An 18,582-nucleotide genomic window follows, 5' to 3' on the forward strand; every position below is an offset into this window, starting at 1 on the left:
CGGGAAAGACGGCAGCTGACACAACGATTTCTCAGTCTACTCCAGGTACATCCACCAAGAGTGGAGAGGGTACCTCAGCTGAAGAAATTGCCCCATCACCAACAAGTAGCGGAATCCCTACAGAGAGCAGAGAGGAGACGTCAAGGCCACCTCCAACAACTTCAGTTATCCAAACGGGAAAGACGACAGCTGAAACAACGACTTCCAAGCCTACTCCAGGTACATCCACCAAGAGCAGAGAGGGGACCTCAGCCGAAGAAAGTGCCCCTTCACCAACAAGTAGTGGAACCCCAACGGAGACCAGAGAGGAGACGTCAAGCCCACCTCCAACAACTTCAGTTATCGAAACGGGAAAGACGGCAGCTGAAAGAACGATTTCTCAGCCTACTCCAGGTACCTCCACCAAGAGCGGAGAGGGGACCTCAGCTGAAGAAAGTGCCTCAGCACCAACAAGTACTGGAACCCCTAAGGAGACCAGACAGGAGACGTCAAGCCCACCTCTAACCACTTCAGCTATCGAAACGGGAAAGACGGCAGCTGAAACAACGATTTCTCAGCGTACTCCAGGTACATCCACCAAGAGCGGAGAGGGGACCTCAGCTGAAGAAAGTGCCCCATCACCAACAAGTAGTGGAATCCCTACAGAGAGCATAGAGGACACGTCAAAGCTACCTCCAACAACTTCATTTATCCAAACCGGAAAGACGGTAGCTGAAACAAAGATTTCTCAGCCTACTCCAGGTACATCCATTAAGAGCGGAGAGGGGACCTCAGCTGAAGAAAGTGCCCCATCACCAACAAGTAGGGGAACTCCTACAGAGAGCAGAGAGGAGACCTCAAGCCCACCACCAACAACTTCAGTTATCAAAACGGGAAAGACGGCAGCTCACACAACGATTTCTCAGTCTACTCCAGGTACATCCACCAAGAGTGGAGAGGGGACCTCAGCTGAAGAAAGTGCTCCATCACCCACAAGTAGCGGAATCCCTACAGAGAGCAGAGAGGAGACGTCAAGCCCACCTCCAACAACTTCAGTTATCGAAACGGGAAAGACGTCAGCTGAAACAACGATTTCTCAGCCTACTCCAGGTACATCCACCAAGAGCGGAGAGGGGACCTCAGCCGAAGAAAGTGCCTCATCACCAACAAGTAGGGGAACTCCTACAGAGAGCAGAGACGAGACGCCAAGGCCACCTCCAACAACTTCAGTTATCCAAACGGGAAAGACGGCAGCTGAAACAATGATTTCTAAGCCTACTCCAGGAACATCCACCAAGAGCGGAGAGGGGACCTCAGCTGAAGAAAGTGCCCCATCACCAACCAGTAACGGAATCCCTACAGAGAGCAGAGAGGAGACCTCAAGCCCACCACCAACAACTTCAGTTATCAAAATGGGAAAGACGGCAGCTGACACAACGATTTCTCAGTCTACTCCAGGTACATCCACCAAGAGCGGAGAGGGGACCTCAGCTGAAGAAAGTGCCTCATCACCAACAAGTAGTGGAACCCCTAAGGAGACCAGAGAGGAGACGTCAAGCCCACCTCCAACAACTTCAGTTATCGAAACGGGAAAGAGGGCAGCTGAAAGCACGATTTCTCAGCCTACTCCAGGTACCTCCACCAAGAGCGGAGAGGGGACCTCAGCTGAAGAAAGTGCCCCATCCCCAACACATAGAACAACCCCTACAGAGAGTACAGAGGAGACGTCAAGCCCACCTCCAACAACTTCAGTTATCCAAACGGGAAAGACGGCAGCTGCAACAACGATTTCTCAGCCTACTCCAGGTACATCCACCAAGAGCGGAGAGGGGACCTCAGCTGAAGAAAGTACCCCTTCACCAACAAGTGGCGGAATCCCTACAGAGAGCAGAGAGGAGACGTCAAGGCCACCTCCAACAACTTCAGTTACCGAAACGGGAAAGACGGCAGCTGAAACAACGATTTCTCAGCCTACTCAAGGTACATCCACCAAGAGCGGAGAGGGGACCTCAGCTGAAGAAAGTGCCCCATCACCAACAAGTAGCGGAACCTCTACAAGGAGCAGAGAGGAGACGTCAAGGCCACCTCCAACAACTTCAGTTATCCAAACGGGAAAGACGGCAGCTGACACAACGATTTCTCAGTCTACTCCAGGTACATCCACCAAGAGCGGAGAGGGGACCTCAGCTGAAGAAATTGCCCCATCACCAACAATAAGCGGAATTCCTACAGAGAGCAGAGAGGAGACTTCAAGCCCACCTCCAACAACTTCATTTATCGAAACGGGAAAGACGGCAGCTGAAAAAACGATATCTCAGCCTACTCCAGGTACCTCCACCAAGAGTGGAGAGGGGACCTCAGCTGAAGAAAGTGCCCTATCACCAACAAGTAGCGGAACCCCTAAGGAGACCAGAGAGGAGACGTCAAGCCCACCTCCAACAACTTCAGTTATCGAAACGGGAAAGACGGCAGCTGAAAGAACGATTTCTCAGCCTACTCCAGGTACCTCCACCAAGAGTGGAGAGGGGACCTCAGCTGAAGAAAGTGCCCTATCACCAACAAGTAGCGGAAGCCCTACAGAGAGCAGAGAGGAGATGTCAAGCCCACCTCCAACAACTTCAGTTATCGAAACTGGAAAGACGGCAGCTGAAACAATGATTTCTCAGACTACTCCAGGTACATCCACCAAGAGCGGAGAGAGGACCTCAGTCGAAGAAAGTGCCTCATCACCAACAAGTAGTGGAACCCCTAAGGAGTCCAGAGAGGAGACGTCAAGCCCACCTCCAACAACTTCATTTATCGAAACGGGAAAGACGTCAGCTGAAACAACGATTTCTCAGCCTACTCCAGGTACATCCACCAAGAGCGGAGAGGGGACCTCAGCTGAAGAAAGTGCCCCATCACCAACCAGTAACGGAATCCCTACAGAGAGCAGAGAGGAGACGTCAAGGCCACCTCCAACAACTTCAGTTATTGAAACGGGAAAGACGGCAGCTGAAACAACGATTTCTCAGTCTACTCCAGGTACATCCACCAAGAGCGGAGAGGGGACCTCAGCTAAAGAAAGTGCCCAATCACCAACAAGTAGCGGAATCCCTACAGAGAGCAGAGAGGAGACGTCAAGCCCACCACCAACAACTTCAGTTACAGAAATGGGAAAGACGGCAGCTGAAACAACGATTTCTCAGTCTACTCCAGGTACATCCACCAAGAGCGGAGAGGGGACCTCAGCTGAAGAAAGTGCCCCATCACCAACAAGTAGCGAAATCCCTACAGAGAGCAGAGAGGAGACTTCAAGCCCACCTCAAACAACTTCAGTTACAGAAATGGTAAAGACGGCAACTGAAACGACAATTTCTCAGACTACTCCAGGTACATCCACCAAGAGCGGAGAGGGGACCTCAGCTGAAGAAAGTGCCCCATCACCAACCAGTAGCGGAATCCCTACAGAGAGCAGAGAGGAGACGTCAAGCCCACCTCCAACAACTTCAGTTATCCAAACGGGAACGACGGCAGCTGAAACAATGATTTCTCAGACTACTCCAGGTACATCCACCAAGAGCAGAGAGGGGACCTCAGCCGAAGAAAGTGCCTCATCACCAACAAGTAGTGGAACCCCTAAGGAGACCAGAGAGGAGACGTCAAGCCCACCTCCAACAACTTCAGTTATCGAAACGGGAAAGAGGGCAGCTGAAAGCACGATTTCTCAGCCTACTCCAGGTACCTCCACCAAGAGCGGAGAGGGGACCTCAGCTGAAGAAAGTGCCCCATCACCAACAAGTAGCGGAACCTCTACAGAGAGCAGAGAGGAGACGTCAAGCCCACCTCCAACAACTTCAGTTATCGAAACGGGAAAGACGGCAGCTGAAACAACGATTTCTCAGCCTACTCCAGGTACATCCACCAAGAGCGGAGAGGGGACCTCAGCTGAAGAAAGTACCCCTTCACCAACAAGTGGCGGAATCCCTACAGAGAGCAGAGAGGAGACGTCAAGGCCACCTCCAACAACTTCAGTTACCGAAACGGGAAAGACGGCAGCTGAAACAACGATTTCTCAGCCTACTCAAGGTACATCCACCAAGAGCGGAGAGGGGACCTCAGCTGAAGAAAGTGCCCCATCACCAACAAGTAGCGGAACCTCTACAAGGAGCAGAGAGGAGACGTCAAGGCCACCTCCAACAACTTCAGTTATCCAAACGGGAAAGACGGCAGCTGACACAACGATTTCTCAGTCTACTCCAGGTACATCCACCAAGAGCGGAGAGGGGACCTCAACTGAAGAAATTGCCCCATCACCAACAATAAGCGGAATTCCTACAGAGAGCAGAGAGGAGACTTCAAGCCCACCTCCAACAACTTCATTTATCGAAACGGGAAAGACGGCAGCTGAAAAAACGACTTCCAAGCCTACTCCAGGTACATCCACCAAGAGCAGAGAGGGGACCTCAGCCGAAGAAAGTGCCCCATCACCAACAAGTAGTGGAACCCCTAAGGAGACCAGAGAGGAGACGTCAAGCCCACCTCCAACAACTTCAGTTATCGAAACGGGAAAGACGGCAGCTGAAAGAACGATTTCTCAGCCTACTCCAGGTACCTCCACCAAGAGTGGAGAGGGGACCTCAGCTGAAGAAAGTGCCCTATCACCAACAAGTAGCGGAAGCCCTACAGAGAGCAGAGAGGAGATGTCAAGCCCACCTCCAACAACTTCAGTTATCGAAACTGGAAAGACGGCAGCTGAAACAATGATTTCTCAGACTACTCCAGGTACATCCACCAAGAGCGGAGAGAGGACCTCAGTCGAAGAAAGTGCCTCATCACCAACAAGTAGTGGAACCCCTAAGGAGTCCAGAGAGGAGACGTCAAGCCCACCTCCAACAACTTCATTTATCGAAACGGGAAAGACGGCAGCTGAAAAAATGACTTCTAAGCCTACTCCAGGTACATCCACCAAGAGCGGAGAGGGGACCTCAGCTGAAGAAAGTGCCCCATCACCAACCAGTAGCGGGATCCCTACAGAGAGCAGAGAGGAGACGTCAAGCCCACCTCCAACAACTTCAGTTATCGAAACGGGAAAGACGGCAGCTGAAACAACGATTTCTCAGCCTACTACAGGTACATCCACCAAGAGCGGGGAGGGGACCTCAGCTGAAGAAAGTGTCCCATCACCAACAAGTAGCGGAACCCCTACAGAGAGCAGAGAGGAGACGTCAAGGCCACCTCCAACAACTTCAGTTATCGAAACGGGAAAGACGGCAGCTGAAACAACGATTTCTCAGCCTACTCCAGGTACATCCACCAAGAGCGGAGAGGGGACCTCAGCTGAAGAAAGTGCCCCATCACCATCAAGTACAGGTAGAATCACTACTGTCCCACTGGAGAAAACTGATTTGGCAGAAAAGTCAACCACTACCCTTTTGACTACATCTTCCACTGTGAAGGCTCCATCCTCATCACCAGAAGAGTCCGTTGCTTCTCTTTTGACTACAGCCACTCAGATTGGGAAGACAGGGATAGCATCAGCTGTAGGGGGTTACTCACCTTCACCGTCTCTCACAAGCCTGTCTCCAAGCACTGAGGTAGTATCAGCAGCAACAGGAGTGAAAACATCCAGTTATCTTCATTCTACTGGCGTTATTACCGAGATACCATCGCATGGTGAGATATCCCATTTCCCAATTTCTACAACTCTTCCCATTGAGAGCACAGATGTAACATCTTCTCAAGAGACAGACACACCTCCCCTTTCCAAGAGTTCTTTCACGGAGAGTAAAAGGGTCTTACCAACAGGAGTAGAGACGCCCCATTCCCTCCGGTTGACAGTATCTCCTTCTGATAGGACAGTGTCCACCTTAGCTGGAGAGCCAACCTCTTCTGTCCTGAGCGCTATCCCTCTACATGAGGGGGCAGAGTTAACATCAGCTGGGATGGGTATCACTCACCCTCTGTTTGTAACATCTCCCCCACCAATGACCATGTTAACATCAGCTGAAGGCCCAACTACCTCTCTAATGACTGAAGTGACACCATCTGAGGGGAAGCAGCTAACTTCAGAGACAGCCTCAACCATTTCTCCCATGACTTCAGCGTTTCTCCCTGACACACCAACAGAAGTGAAGACATCGATTCCTCAGCATTCCACTGGGCCTTCAGCAGACACTGACAAAGCACAGTCGCAGGAAGAGGCATCTTCTAACCCTTCCACTGATAGTACAGAGGTGCCAACTTCTCTCCTTTCTAAGAGATCCACCGTTGAGAGTACAGCATTCACATCAACCATAGCCAATACATCCTCTTCTCTCTTCGCTGCATTATCTCCCACAGAGAGTTCTAAGTTAGCATCAACTGAAATGACACACACTTCCCTCTTCAGTACGGTGTCCAGATCAGCTGAAGGGACCACTCCTCACCAGACTACATTTCCCATGGAGAGGACAGTGGCAACGTCAAGTGGAACTGAGTCATCTTCTTCTGTCTTTGCTCCCTCTCAGCGTATAGAGGAGATACCCACCGAAGAGACGTCTTCTCGCCTGGCATCAACAACCAAGAGTACAAGCGCTGCTACATCCACTGGGCTGGAGGCATCTCCAATTATCCAGACTGTGAGGACTACCACCAAGACACCCGCATCTCCCACAACTACAGCAATGGTCTCTGCAAAGATGACTCCTTTGCTGTCTACTACACCATTAGCCACAGAGGTCACCTCAGCCAAAAAGGTCCCAAGCTCTGTCCCAGAGAGAACGAAGGGGATCTCATTTGAAGAGACAACCATCTCCCTCCTGACTGCGACGTCTCCCTCTGCGAGGACAACAGTTGCATCAGCTACAGCAGAGATTCCAGGTAGGTTTGGATTTTTTTTTCTCTCTCTCTCTATATATATATACACACTGAGGATTATAGTTTGGAGATAAAGGATAATTGCAACATATTGTGGCCCACATATTTAGTTCCCACGGGGATTTGCAGGAATTGCATGGTGGAATTCTGAAAATGAGAAAGGGGTGGAATGAGGAAGGGATGGTCAGGCTAAACCTGAAGTCTCCTTGAAGGAGGACCAGGGGGACGCAGGATCATCACAAAGCCTAATCTGACAAGCCACACAGCTGCTTCCATGATACCTTATTGTATGGGTAGGCAAACTAAGGCCTGGGGCCCGGATCCAGCCCAATCGCCTTCTAAATCCCGCCCACGGACGGTCTGGGAATCAGTGTGTTTTTACATGAGTAGAATGTGTCCTTTAATTTAAAATACATCTCTGGGTTATTTTTGGTGCATAGGAATTTGTCCCCCCCCCCACAAAAAAACCAGTCCGCCCCCCCACAAGGTCTGAGGAACAGTGGACCAGCCCCCTGCTGAAAAAGTTTGCTACCCCCTGCCTTATTGGCTGGGTCATGTAACCAGGGGCAGGGAAAGGAAATGAAATGTGTTAAAGGCAACCTGGTTGAGGGTGTTTCTTGGGAAACACTGCAAGATCCACAGATTCTTTAGCACCCCAAAATGTTCATATGTGGGAATTTGGCTCCACAGTGATGTGTTTGCTTTAATAGAATCCTAGAGTTGAAAGGGACCTCAAGGGTAAAGCACTCCCGACAGATGCTTTCCATTTCAACCTCTGTTTAAAAACCACAAAGGAAGGAGAGTCCACCACTTCCTGTCAAACAGCTCTCACTGTCAGAAAGTTTTTCCGAATGTTTAGTCGGAATCTCCTTTCTTGTAACTTGAAGCCATGGGTTCGAGTCCTACCCTCCGGAGCAAGAGAAGACAAGCATCTCCCTCTTCCGTGTGGCAGCCCTTGAGATATTTGAAGGTGGCTCTGCTATCTCCTCTCAGTCTCCTCTTTCCCAGGCTAAACATCCCCAGCTCCTTCAGCCGTTCCTCTTAAGGCTCAGTTTCCAGACCCTTGGTCATCTTGGTCTCCCTCCTCTGCACACCTTCCAGCATTTAAGAACATCCTTCTTAAATTGTGGTGCCCAGAATTGGACACAGAATTCCAAGTGTGGTCTGACTAAGGCAGAATAGAGTAGTACTATTACTTCCCTTGATACTGACACTATGCTGCCTAGAGTTGGTTAGAGCATGGTGCTGATAATGTCAAGGTTGCAGGTCTGAGCCCCATATGGGACAACTGTGTATTCCTGCATTGCCAGGTGTCGAACTAGATGACCCTAAGGGTCCGTTCCATCTCCACAGTTCTATTATTCTATGACGCTACGACGCATTCTAGAATAGCATTAGCTTTTTTTACTGCTGCATCACCCTGTTGACTCATGTTCAGTTTGTGGTCAACCAAGGCCCCTAGATCTTTTTCACATGTATTACTATTAAGCCAGGTGTCCCCCATTCTATACAGTGGTGCCTCGCAAGACGAAAAGAATCCGTTCCACGATTCTCTTCATCTAGCGGTTTTATCGTCTTGCGAAGCAAGCCCACTGATGGCTTAGCGGATTAGCGCTATTAGCAGTTTAGCGGCTTTTAGCGGCTTTGCGGATAAGCGGCTTAGCGGCTTAGAAAAAGGGGGGGGGGAGGAAAAAAACCCCGCAGGAACTCGCAAGACATTTTCGTCTTGCGAAGCAAGCCCATAGGAAATTCGTTTTGCGAAGCACCTCCAAAACGGAAAACTCTTTCGTCTAGTGAGTTTTCCGTCTTGGGAGGCATTCGTCTTGCGGGGCACCACTGTATTTGTGCATCTGGTTCTTCCTAAGTGCAGAACCTGACATTTGTCCCTATTCATTTTGTTAGCTTGAGCCCAGTTCTCCAATCTGTTGAGGTCATCTTGAATCCTGATTCTATCTTCTGTGGCATTAGCTACCCCTCCCAGTTTGGTGTCACCTGCAATTTTGATGAGCATTTCCTCAATTCCTTCATCCAATTCATTTATAAAGGGCACCCCACTTGTCACTTTTCCCCAGTATGACGAGGAACAATTAATGAGTACTCTCTGGGTTCAGTTACTCAACCAGCTACAAATCCATCTAACAGTTACCTCGTTAAACCCACATTTTACCAACTTCCTCATTATAATATCTTTTTTTATATATACATTTTCATTGGGTTTTTTTAACATATCATTTCCCACAATCATATAACCTAACTTCTTATCTTATACAATATTTTAGACGCCTCTGATGATTTTTCATTCTTTATCACTTATTCTGCATTTCTTAATTTCTCTATTACTCTTCATTATCATTAACTAATAGTTCTCCTCATAGTCTTTCTTGCAATATTTTGAATAATCATCCTTACAAAACTTCTTGCAATCCTACTAGTGTAATCTGTTCATTACTATTACTTTTCAAATAGTTCGTATATTTACCCCAGTCTTCTATGAATCTCTGGTCCCGCAGGTTTCGAATCCTTCCTGTTAATTTATCTAATTCTGCATAGCCAATCAATTTCATCCTCCATTCTTCTTTCGTCGGTAATTCTTCTTGCTTCCATTTTTGTGCCAATCATATTCCTGCTGCTGTCATTGCATGTAAAAACAACTTACAATCCTGTCTATTAATATCATCTCTTTTTTAAAAAATATTTTTTATTAACTGGCCAATCAAATCAAATTAAATCACATCACATAAATTCCGAATTACAAAGCCGAATTTTATAAATTTCATATATTTTCTCTTTTTTCTTTATGATCTCTTCTGATAGTCTCCTTAAGCCGATAAACACCAATAATAATCCTGTGTGAATTTTTCCGTTCTTCCAGTCCTCAAATCGAGATGTCGCTCTTAAGTCCCTCTGAGGAGTTTCACCCACAATATAAAAACAGCTCTATTTCTCTATTTCTCCTCCCAGACTCAAGTCCTCCGACAGAACTTCCCAATATGGCGACAGCATTTTTAACTGCGTCATTCCAAAGCTCTTATACATTCCACGCTCTTCTTAAAACATGCTTTGGTTCGAAAGTTTATCTCCACACAGCCTTAAATCCACAGCTTAAGTCCTTAAAACGACATTTCTGACTCGTGAGGGGAGGGGATTCTTGTTTAATCACATAAGGAAAGAAAGGAAAGTTTCCCCCACCTCCCCCATCAGTCATTTGCCATACCGAGTCTTGGCGTATCTTCTCATGATTTCTCTTGTTGCTCCGACTCGTCGTGTTTTATCAGAGATCTCTTCTGTTAGCAGTCTTTACTCCCCCTCCTTCCTTGAAATATGTGCATTCCTTCATCCAAATTGTTTCTTTTGAAGTTCTTGCAGCTAGTGGCGCGGATCAGGGACAGCGTCCAGGAGTGCCAGAATCCCACAAGAGGGCTTTGTGTCTAGTGCCCCCATCCCCACAAATTTGGGGGTGGTATAGGGCACAGCAGGCAAGGCGGTCCCCACCACCATCCGGGGGGCGGGGTAGGGAGGCTAATTACTCCCATCATAGCCTCCAAATTACCTTGTGCGGGTCGGAGAGATGTTATTGTCAGCCATCTTCCGATGCGCCCCCTAGTGGCCCCTATTAATATCATCTCTTACAATGCTGAGTAAAAGTGCTTCTGGTTTCTGAATAAATGTGTATTTCAACATCTTTTTCCTCGTGAGAATATCATGGGGGACTTTGTCAAAAGCCTTACTGAAATCAAGATGCACGATGTCCACAACTGGTTTTCCATTTGCTTGCTTGTAAACATAGTGCCGTCAGTGTGCACGGAATTTCACAGAGGTCTAGAAATTTCACAGGTTCACGGTCCTTGTTAGGAAGTACCTGTTTGATGCTGTTACAAAACTTTGGTGTCTGAACCCCTCTCTGCCGAGCAGTGGCAAGGACCCTTGGGGTCCCAGGGACCCACACAGGGTCTGTGTCCCTTTGGAGAATAGAAGACACGATGAAGACTGCCTTGGCTTTAAGAAATAGGATTTACTCACCTATTTACACGTTCAGTCTGCATGGAGGGAGTCCAGATCCTGCGGCATAGTCATTTCTAGAGGCAGAACAACCTCCCCCAAAAGATGGATGCCTCTCATTTTCTCCTCCTCCTCCTCCTTCCCAGAACCCTTGCCCAAAAACACCCCCCATCACCCTTCAAACCCCTCTGTCTGTCCACACCTCAGGGCAGATGGGGGGAGTTTTCTTGCATTGGTAACAACCCTCAGCGGCCCCCTATTATTCCCTTAATGGCCCTCGCTTGGAACTTATATTTCCTCTCTGCAACTTCCCACCCCAAATATGGCGGCTGACAGATTGAGGTTGAATCCTGACAAGACAGAAGTACAGTGGTACCTCGGGTTAAGTACTTAATTCGTTCCAGAGGTCCGTTCTTAACCTGAAACTGTTCTTAACCTGAAGCACCACTTTAGCTAACGGGGCCTCCCGGCACTGCCGCGCGATTTCTGTCCTCATCCTGAAGCAAAGTTCTGAACCCGAGGTACTATTTCTGGGTTAGCAGAGTCTGTAACCTGAAGTGTATGTAACGTGAAGCGTATGTAACCTGAAGTATATGTAACCCGAGGTACCACTGTAATAGTAGTAGTACAGTGGTACCTCAGGTTAAGAACTTAATTCGTTCCGGAGGTCCGTTCTTAACCTGAAACTGTTCTTAACCTGAGGTACCACTTTAGCTAATGGGCTCTCCCGCTGCTGCCACACCGCCGGAGCACGATTTCTGTTCTCATCCTGAAGCAAAGTTCTTAACCCGAGGTGTACTATTTCTGGGTTAGCGGAGTGTGTAACCTGAAGCGTCTGTAACCTGAGGTACCACTGTACTGTTTTTGGGGGATAGTGACACGCAGCGTAAACTAATAATGCAGAGTTTTAAAGAATAAAAGCTTTACTGAGTTAAAATAAACTTCTTCCTAAACAACATGGTTCCAAACAGTTTGACTGAGATGACGTACTGACTCTGTTCACACCTGAAAACAGACAGATTCTCAGCGACACCTAACAGAGTAGCACAAAGTGAAAGTGGCTGCTAAGTCACATGACTCAGAATGACTTAGCAATTAGCACTTAGGCCTGAATAACCTTAGTAGGCCCAAATGATTGTCCAGTCCCAGCACTTCCCAGCATGCTTTGCTGCTTCGGCTCTCAGGTGTCTTTGTCACATGACAGACAGGAGGCGGGCGGGTGTGGAGGATTCCCTGGTCCTGAATGGGGTAACTGTGCCCCTGAAGGACCAGGTGTGCAGCCTGGGAGTCATTTTGGACTCACAGCTGTCCATGGAGGCACAGGTCAAATCTGTGTCCAGGGCAGCTGCCTACCAGCTCCATCTGGTACGCAGGATGAGACCCTCCCTGCCCACTGACTGTCTGGCCAGAGTGGTGCATGCTCTAGTTATCTCCCGCTTGGATTACTGCAATGCGCTCTGCGTGGGACTACCTTTGAAGGTGACCCGGAAACTGCAACTAATCCAGAATGCGGCAGCTAGACTGGGGACTGGGAGCGGCCGCCGAGGCCACATAACACCAGTCCTGAAAGACCTACATTGGCTCCCAGTACGTTTCCGAGCACAATTCAAAGTGCTGGTGCTGACCTTGAAAGCCCTAAACGGCCTCAAAGGCCCAGTAGACCTGAAGGAGCGTCTCCACCCCCATCATTCTGCCCTGACACTGAGGTCCAGCGCCGAGGGCCTTCTGGCGGTTCCCTCCCTGCGAGAAGCGAAGTTACAGGGAAGCAGGCAGAGGGCCTTCTCGGTGGTGGCGCCTGCCCTGTGGAATGCCCTCCCACCAGATGTCAAGGAAATAAAGAACTATCTGACATTTAGAAGACATCTGGAGGCAGCCCTGTTCAGGGAAGTTTTAAATTTTTGATGTTTTATTGTGCCTTTAATTCTGTTGGGAGCTGCCCAGGGTGGGTGGGGAAACCCAACCAGATGGGTGGGGTATAAATTATTATTATTATTATTATTATTATTATTATTATTATTATTCACAATCCTAGAATTCATTAATTTCTAGGGTTATGGTGGGGTCCCTTCCAATCTATAATAATACTTAAAGATTGGTCTCCAACTCCCCGGACAACGGCCATGCTAGCTGAGGCTGCTAGGAGTCAGAGTCCAGCAACATCTAGAGAGGCACAGATTCTCCGCCCCTGATCTTAAGAAGAAACATTCCCTAGAGGGAACAAAATGAAATTCCTACTGTGAATCTCAGATTGCTCCAGCATCTGGCGAGTGGAAAGCCGATTTGTGTCGAAATTTAATTCGGGTTCTTTGTCCTGCTTCGAGTCCCTAAAGGGTTCGTTTAAGACTTGCATGCTTCGTTTAAAACTGTAATGAGGCAAAGGGTAGCGAGGAAGAAACTTGTTAATTAAATTAAGGCTTGCCCGGCAGCCCAGAGTGCTACAGCGAAGAGCCAGCCATGCCACAGCTTTCTGGGCAGGAGGAAAAAACAGATTTAAATCAGTTTAAATCAGCTTGTTCCTTGGTTATCCCAGCAATTTTACAAGTGTTACTAGCCTGGCAATTGTGAGGATGATTAGGGAGGCAGGAGAGGATATATTATTTAATGCTATCCTTCCAAACCTGCACTAGTAAGTTCCGTATTCTAGCAGAGATCCAAACATCCCCCTTTTTAGATTACACAGCGATCAGCTTGTTGCTGAGTCGTCTGAGTCTTACTATTAAAGATTCCTTCCTGGTAAAATCCCTTGCCTTTCCCTCTTAAAAAGAATAAGCACAAAAATCTGATTAAACTTAAGATAAAAATAGTTTACTTACAGATTCATTCAGGTTCACAGACATGTCCCTGAAGGCAGGCTTAGGTTACATAACAACTAGAACTATTCCATAAAGAAGTGACTATGACTAAGCAGTCACTTCTCCAAACACACAGCAACATACACAATGGAGAAGACACACGGATCAGAACATGGAGGCTGTGGGCTCCTCCATGCTAGTACAACACAACACACCCTCTTCAAGCCACAGGTCTACTGTAGGCATGTTGTACTTGACTGCAGTTTTACATCCCACAACTATTAAGAACCAGAGAGAAAAGAATTACAAACATCAAATTCAAAATCCATATTCGTTTTGTAACATAAGCCTATTACATAACTGACTAGATTAAAATATACCTAATTGCTACAGACTTCCCTTTGCTATATATAAATGCAACACAATTAGAAATATTATATTAGAATTTTTTATAAATTCCCCTATATCCCCCACTCTGCAGTTCTATGATTCTTTGATTTAACAGCTCCAGCAAGCTTGAAACAGGAGCATTTTAGGGGAATCACAGAGCTGGGAGAGGTTTCAGAAAGAGGGTAAGGAAAAAGGCAGCCCCCCCAATCTCCCCCTAGAAAACTTCCTTTGATATATTACATTGTGCTAAAAGTGGCCGGGGTTAGAAATGATCGATCACTTGCAAACCTGAGTGCTTTGTTTATATGGAAAGGGTGTGTGGATGTGGTTTGTTTGGGGGAGAGAAAAGGGCGATTCTATTTTTCTGCACCCTCTCCACCAACTTTTTATAATGCAAGGGGGGGTGAGTTTTAAAATTCCATGGCATGCTCCCCCCCCCCCAGTCCAAATCCTAAACTTCCCCACGGAATGTTGAGCACATCCAGACCGTCATTTATTTTCTTTTAATCCACACATTGTGGCCGGTTTTCTGAGCTGCTTCGGATCTGCTGTTGTTTCGCTATGTATTGTTTTGTGCTGTATTCTCTGTTTTACTGAATTTATTTTTAAAAACTAATATAATTTTGTTTGGCTGAGAAGCCCCTAGGCGATGCCCAAATAACCAGTTCTGTTGCTTTGCTGCCAAAATGTTTGTTGTGCAAACATCCACCCTGGGCATTAGGAGGGTGACAGTGACGATGCAAAAAAAACTGTGACTTTGCCTGTAGTTGGCCCCAATTCGCTGCCAGAATGATTGTCACGGGAACACCCAAGTTTGGTATTTAGAGGGCGTACAGCAGTGACGAGAGCATGAAGTATTTGGGGATTCCTCAGTTGCTGTGAAGTGGAAGAGTTAAGATTCCAAGTGATTGTGGCGCTACACCTGTTCTTAGAAGGCTGCAGTTACCTGATGGGTCCAGCAGGAGACGGCATCTAATCATGGGAGTTGAGGTAGACCTGGGCAAGGTGGCATTTTCTCAGAATAATAATAATATTTATTATTATTATTATTATTATTATTATTATTATTATTATTAATATTTTATACCCCGCCCTTCCTGGTTCAGGGCGGCTAACAACAAATTTAATTACCGTATGTTTTGCTCTATAAGACTCACTTTTTCCCTCCTAAAAGTAAGGGGAAATGTGTCTGCGTCTTATGGAGCGAATGCAGGCTGCGCAGCTATCCCAGAAGCCAGAACAGCAAGAGGGATTGCTGCTTTCACTTCTGAGATTCAGAATATTTTTTTTCTTGTTTTCCTCCTCCCAAAACTAGGTGCGTCTCATGGTCTGGTGCGCCTTATAGAGCAAAAAATACGGTAAATTTAAATAACTTTAAAATTTAAAATTTAAAACGTGAATAACAATAAATTCAGAATTCAAAAATCAGTTTAGGGGGAAAATCCATCCAATAAACATTAGATGATCCCCAGGGCTAGCTGGCTAAATTAGTCCTATTTGGGCCAGCGAGGAGACCACGGGAGAATTAGCTGTGGGATCCGAGAACGGGTAATCTTCATAAAAAGGGGAGGGGGAGGGAAGGAAGGGGAATAAAAGATCAGGCAACAGCAGTATTTTACTGTAATAGGGACGGGGGTGGGGGGGAGAAAGGACCTCTCAAAGAAGCACTTCCGTAAGCTAGATGTTAAACAAAAATGAGACAAAAAAGAGACATTATCATTTATTTATTAATCACCTTTCGAACAACTCTAATTCCTGCAATGAAAGTGGGTTGGACTAGATGACCCTTAGGGTCTCTTCCAACTCGGAATGTCCTACTTTTCCTTAGGATGTCCCTATTTTCATTGGAGAAATGTTGGAGGGGATGGAAAAGGACGTCCCTATTGGAGGACGTCCCTATTTTCATCGGAGAAATGCTGAAGGTTATGAAATAGGATTTCCCTATTTTCACCAGAGAAATGTTGGAGGGTATGCCAGAGTTGTCTCCAGCAACGTTATTCTCAGAGTAGACCTACTGAAGTGAAACAGCACAGCTAATTTTGGTCCATTCATTTCAATGGCACCACATTCACATCAGACACTCTGATTAAAAGAGGGGCGTCCTACCACACTCTCCAACCTTTCTCCAATAAAAATAGGGATGTCCTAAGGAAAAGCAGGACATTCCTGGATCAAATCAGGAACCAGGACAGCTTCTGAAAAATCTGGGACTGTCCTTGGAAAATAAGGACCTCTGCTCCTTTTGCAGACGCAAGTCCCTTTTAGCTGCCGTAGTTAATAGCAATTTGTCTAATCCTCCCCAAAGCCACCTTAATCCCCCGGGGCCATCGCCACACCTGCTCTGCCGTGTGTTTCATAAGGAAATAATTCAATGTATGCAGCGATACTTCCTTCTGCCAGTCTGCAGTCACCCAAGAAGCAATTTCCTTGAGCTCTGTTGTGAAACAGCACTTTCTCCCCACAGTGCACTATCTAAGGACGTAAGAGGAGCCTGCTGCAGGATCAGGCCAGTGGCCCATCTAGTCCTGTATCCTGTTGCGTGGCGAGTTCCCGCGCCCCCCCACCCGCAGTGAAAATAAAGACACGTGACATAATTATTAAGGTTAATGGGCTAAATAAGGTCACAACTTTATTGGTTACCGGTGATGAGTGGTATTGGCTTAGGCATTGGTCCTAAGCGACTATATCCGGGTTCAGCCCATCCGCTTGAAGTCTGGGAAGGGTTAACCACCAGTCGGAGGAGTCCTGCTGATGCACATCAACTAGGAACTCCCCCGGGGTCACCGATAGGGGGCGTGCCTTAGGCCCTCACCTCCCCAGGCTTCGGACAGGGCCATGCCCCCCGGAATCCTTTATTGGACTACCCTTCAATATGTGGGGTAGGTGATGGTGCTTCCTCCCATCTTCTTTCTACAGAACAATACCAATGCCTAACAGCCAATACCAAGAAAGTTGTGACGGTTTGCTACGAGGTAGGCAAAAACCAAGTGGCTGGTGCCAATTTGCCAAGTGAGAAAATTCCTACCAGGCCCCCTCAGTGGCGACCAACCGAGGTCCATAGCAAGGTCAAGGAACGAAAACCTTATAGAGTGGGAGGGTGGGAAACAGGAACAGCTGGCAGGTGGGGAAAGAGGGAGATCCCCGGGCTGCGTCTGCATTAAATAGGGCAGGCCACGCCCCCAGAGCCAGCTGATTGGCTGGCCAGGGGGGTGACGGGGCCAGGAATCCCCCCAATCACGCGGGAGACTGGGCTCCAGCCGCCGCACACGTGGTGGGGCCATGAAGCCCACAACCCCACCTTCTCTGCAGGGCGGAAGTGGCTTTCTCACAGACGCTATCCAAATGCCTGTGAGAAACCCAGAAGCAGGATCTGAGCACAATAGCAACTCTTCCCTCCTGCAATTTCCAGCAAGTGGTTTTCCACCTAGCTTAGTATTGTCTACACGGACTGGCAGCAGCTCTCCAGGAGTTCAGGCAGGGTTCTATCCCAGCCCTACCTGGAGATGCTATTGGGGATAGAACCTGGGACCTTCTGCATGCAAAGCAGCTGCTCTACCGCTGAGTTGCAGCCACCAAAACATAATCAGCTTGCAATATTAGCAATGGGGCTAGGACGCGGTGGCGCTGTGGGTTAAACCACAGAGCCTAGGACTTGCCGATCAGAAGGTTGGCGGTTCGAATCCCCACCACAGGGTGAGCTCCTGTTGCTCAGTCCCTGCTCCTGCCAACCTAGCAGTTCAAAAGCACGTCAAGTGCAAGTAGATAAATAGGTACCACTCTGGCAGGAAGGTAAATGGCATTTCCGTGCGCTGCTCTGGTTCGCCAGAAGCGGCTTAGTCCTGCTGGCCACATGACCCGGAAGTTGGACGCTGGCTCCCTCGGCCAGTAAAGCGAGATGAGCGCCGCAACCCCAGAGTCGGCCACGACTGGACCTAATGGTCAGGGGTCCCTTTACCTTTTTATTAGCAATGGGATCAATCTGAGTTTTGCCAGCATGGGACGCTCTGTAGCACTTGAGCAGACCTCCCCATCAGGATGGGCTGGGTGGGAGAGTCGAGCTTTGAGAGCCCCCAAGTGCCCTTCCAACTAGAAAACCCAGCAGCTCTTTCCAAAAAGGAGAGACTGCCTCCAGACTCGTTGCTGCTGTCTGCAAACGTCAGGGAGCCAACAAGGAGATCGGAGAAAGACAGGGAAACACCGGCTAACTTAGTTTCTTTATTAGGGAAGCAGAATGGAGAACACATGGAGCGTTCTAAGGGTTGCTCCTGTCTAGATGAAGCATTTGCACAGACTGGCTTGTAGCTCCCCCTCCACCTCCAGGTCGCAAGGTGGTTAGATTGGTCTCAACTAGGGCCAGGGCCTTTTCAGTACTGGCCCCGACTTGGTGGAACGCTCTGTCACAAGAGACCAGGGCCCTGAGGGACTTGACATCTTTCCGCAGGGCCTGCAAGACAGAGCTGTTCCGCCTGGCCTTTGGTTTTGACTCAGTCTGACCCTTATGTTTCCCTCCCCTTACGGTCTTGATCTATGGGCTACTTTTCAATTGAAGCTGCATTTTAAATTGCATTTTAACCTGTATTTTAAA

General features: G+C 48.0%; 1 protein-coding gene across 1 annotated transcript in view; it reads right to left on the minus strand.

Moving 5' to 3' along the window:
* LOC307207213 (uncharacterized protein) overlaps positions 1-10,900 on the minus strand; it is a 127,030-nt gene extending 116,130 nt beyond the window's left edge. Inside the window, exon 1 of the mRNA XM_079961017.1 lies at positions 10,837-10,900. The gene's annotated coding sequence lies outside the window, so the exon portion shown is untranslated. The remainder of the gene's footprint in view (positions 1-10,836) is intronic.
* Between the last annotated feature and the right edge of the window lie 7,682 nt (positions 10,901-18,582).

The sequence above is a fragment of the Podarcis cretensis genome (genome assembly GCF_951804945.1).
Source record: "Podarcis cretensis genome assembly, chromosome: 18".
NCBI lineage: Eukaryota > Metazoa > Chordata > Lepidosauria > Squamata > Lacertidae > Podarcis > Podarcis cretensis.